Source organism: Silene latifolia, chromosome Y, assembly GCF_048544455.1.
Source record: "Silene latifolia isolate original U9 population chromosome Y, ASM4854445v1, whole genome shotgun sequence".
In the NCBI taxonomy this organism is placed as follows: Eukaryota; Viridiplantae; Streptophyta; class Magnoliopsida; order Caryophyllales; family Caryophyllaceae; genus Silene; species Silene latifolia.
The window spans coordinates 256,359,060-256,363,038 of NC_133538.1; the positions used below are offsets into that span (position 1 = coordinate 256,359,060).

Here is a 3,979-nt window from a genome sequence, read left to right on the forward strand (position 1 = left end):
AGTCTAATCACAATGGGCTCCTTCTCGTTGACCTTGTCTTCATTTTTCTATGAAATTTCTTCTTTTGATGGTTCTCCATCCTTGGAGTTTTGCATAATTTCTTTATCACTAGCTTCCACAACTTCATCCTCAACTTGCTTCTTTGGTGCTTCATACCTTGTACCACTCGTCAAGTGAATGGCACTAACCGTTTCATGTCTTGGGGGATTACTTTGAGGTGGTAATTGCCACTTTTGTCTTTGTGAGCTTGAATGTGCTAGTTGAGTCAATTGGGTTTCCAACATTTTGGTGTGAGCTAGGATGTTGTTGATGGTGGTTTCCTTTTCTTGACTATCCTTTTGCATTTGAGTGAAAAACTCTTGTTGATTCTTTTGCATTTGGAGGACCGCTTTTTGAACATCAAAACCTTGATCATGTTGTTGATTGTATGGAGATTGATTTTGGTAACCTTGGTTTTGGTTGTAAAAGGGTCTTTGATTTTGGTTTCTCATGGGAGGTGGGGTGTATGTTGTTTGAGGGTTTTGAACATTTTGGCTTTTGTATGAGAGATTTGGATGGAATTTGGTGTTTTCATTGTAATAGTTTGAATAGGGGGTATCACTCTTGTATGCTGGGAAAGCATTCACTTGTTCATTTGTTCCCCTACATTCACTTTGGTCATGTCCCAAAGTTCCGCAATTCTCACATATCCCACTTGGGATTGATGAAGATGCCGTCATGGCATTAACATGATGCTTTGGTGATTTTGAGGCTTCTTCAAGTCTAGCCATAGCTTTTTCAAACTTCAAATTGATGGTATCAATGTGAGCACTAAGTTGAGCACCCAATTGAGTAATGGACTCAACTTCATGCTTTCCTCCTCTAGTAGCCTTGCGAGGTCTACTATATTGTGAGTTATGGACCGCCATTTCCTCAATTTTGTTCCAAGTTTGATTGTCATCAACTTCGGTGAACATTCCATTTGATCCCATGTTGAGAATGTTCCTTGAATCTTTATAAAGACCGTTCCAAAATTGTTTTACCAAGAACCACTCGCTAAGTCCATGGTGAGGACATGAGCGACAAATTCCCTTAATCCGCTCCCAAGCTTCTTACAAAGATTCTTCATCCCTTTGCTTAAAGCCCGTGATTTGAGTTCTTAGCATGTTAGTCTTTTCCGGCGGATATAACTTTTTGTAGAAAGCTAGAGCCAACTTTTTCCAAGAATCAATTCCGAGAGTAGCCTTATCAAGGCCTTTCAACCATTGTTTCGCGGTGCCAATTAGAGAAAAATGAAATAAGACCCATCGAATTTGGTCTTGAGTTACACCGGTTTGAGAAGTCGCATCACAATAGTCACAAAAAGTCTCCATATGAGAATGAGGGTCTTCACTAGGCATCCCCCCAAATTGGCTTCTTTCGATTAATTGGATAAATGCGGATTTGACAATAAAATTTCTGGTTAGATGTTGTGGTGTGGGAGTACCATTGGGTAGGTTCTCCTCGGTGGGTACGGAATGTGATGAAAACTTAGGCATTGTGGGTTGATTTTGTGTTGGATTTTGTGTTGGGTTCTCCTCACCTTCTCTTGCAAAAGGGTTGATGAACTCAATAGTATTTGGTTGAATATCTACAACCTCACTAATACCTCTCAAAGTTCTCCTAGCAAGTCTTCTATTGGTTGTCAAAGTTCTTTCAATTTCGCGATCAAAGGGTAACAAGTCACCTTGTGACCTTCTAGACATGCAAAATATCAAACAACTCGAAAAAAATTAGAACAAACCTTGAGGAGTTTTACTTCCCCGAGGCAAAGAAAGACACAACTAATAACAATATAAGAAAATCTAAATCAAGTTAGCACCGTCCCCGGCAACGGCGCCATTTTTGGTCGGGACTAAATCTTTTCGGTTATTTGTCGTTAGGAGCACCTAGACCAAAACACAATTTATAACTTCACAAACAACTCTACAATTAGTAAAGAGGCAAGTAAAGGTCGGATCCCAAGGGACGGGAATTGAGATGAGATTTCTATTGCAACTAGTGGTGTCTTAAGGGGTGTCACAATTGGGGTTTGATGTAGAAGATCGCTAAACTAAATAACAATGAAAGTAAACAAGCAAGATGAATTAAAAGGGATGTAAACAATTGATAAAAGGCACTAGGGTGTCATGGGGTCATAGGGGATTCATGGGAATTGATCATACAAACATATTCTCAAGTTATAAGCAAGCAATTATTGTTGTGATGGATCGAGTTAGTTTATATCTTACAATCCTAGGAAAGTTTGGGTCCCGGAGCCGAATCGGTTAGATTGTACAACACCTACAAGTCGACTTAGTCTTCCCTACTCAACAACATGCATGGTCTAAAGAGACTCGAGTTGGTTTATGTCTTACAAGTCTCATTGAAAAGATAGGTGATGGGTAAAAAATGCAAGGATTCATAGGCTCACATTTCATCAAACATAACATGTGCATGAGTTGAGATCACAACAAGCAAGCAAATAAACTATGAAAGCATATTAATTTAAGTATGAATCATTCCCTATGTTGGTTTCCCTTAATTACCCATTAACCCTAGCTAAGGTAACTACTCACTCATTATCATGTTGAACATGCTAGCAAGGTTGTCAATCATACCAACAAAGTGAAACATGATGGATAAATGAAAGTGATTAACAATAATTAAAGGGGGATTAAGAGAATTATACCTACTAATGATTCCAATAATAAAGCAAAGAATAAAAGAAGTACTTGATGCTTGATTGAGAGGTTGTCAATCTCCCAATAATAACCCAAATAATCTTCAATTACCCAAAACAAAGGATGAACAAGGGAGAGATTAAGGAAATAAAACTTGTATTAAAACTTGATTAATTGTTGGTTACAAGATTAAAGAGAGATTTGATTGATATTAACTACTCTAAAGATTGCTAAGAAGAACATGCTCTTATAATTAGACTAATGGGGTATTTATAGTGGGGATTAGGTGGATGAATTATGGTTAACTAAGGGCTTAAATGACGATTAAGTCCCTTGTTGAGGAAACGCCGGTCTTTTTGGAAAGACTTTGGTCTCTAGGGAGACTCCGGTCTCTAGAAAAAGATATGCATCCTTCCTTGAAGCTTGAAGAAGACGAAATGGGTTTGCCTGGGAATCCGGGCGTCTTTAGCACGGGACGGGCGGATTTGGTGGTTTCTGCCCGGGCGTCTTGGGGTGAAGACGGGCGTCTTCTGGAGTCTTTGCCCGGGCGTCTTGGGGTGAAGACGCACGGATTGTGGTGGTGGAGACGGGCGTCTTCTGGGAAAGACGTGCGGATTGCTGGGCAGTCTCGTTTCTTCTTCTTTTCTTCCTTTTTCTTCATAAAATCCTTGGGGATTTCCTCGGGGATGCAAGGATCTTTTCTCATCATTGCCCATATACTATAGTATGTACAAAGGCCTTCTAATATTGTCTCTCCTTGATGCTTGGTCATTGAATTAAATCAATTTAGCCTCATTTTGCCATGAAAATACAAGGTTTGCACTCCTTTCCTACCAAGGGATCAAAACCTCAAAGAATATGCAAAACAAAGGACTAAAGACAATAAATGACCCAAATATGCACTAAAAGCATGGAAACAAGGCTAATTCGGGGACTAAATGTGCTCTAATTATGGTCACATCAGCACGTCATTGCTAACCAATTTCATTTGCGGAATTCTTTTCCCTATTTTCCTTTGCAAACCCATTTCAATATTGTACAGTTCACTTAATGTTAGTTACAATAAGTATGTTTGTAAACTTTAATCTGTCATAAATACGCCGAACTCTTCTATCTATATTTCAGCTCCGCCTATTGGTTTACATTTAAGTTTGGGTTTTTTAGTTCTTATACTAGAGTTGGGGATAATTTCTGGAATAAAATTGGGTTTTGACATCAGTTCCTTGAAAGGAATTAATTTAATGAATTAAAGTAAAACGATAGCAGTAAGAATTGCTCGGTGTTAGGTAGGAGATCGT

At 38.8% G+C, this 3,979-nt stretch overlaps 1 non-coding gene across 1 annotated transcript; it reads left to right on the forward strand.

The window, feature by feature from the left end:
- Nucleotides 1-1,038: 1,038 nt before the first annotated feature.
- On the forward strand, nucleotides 1,039-1,145 carry LOC141634943 (small nucleolar RNA R71). Its single transcript, XR_012539657.1, has one exon. It is a non-coding gene; the product is annotated as a small nucleolar RNA R71 (small nucleolar RNA).
- Nucleotides 1,146-3,979: the final 2,834 nt, after the last annotated feature.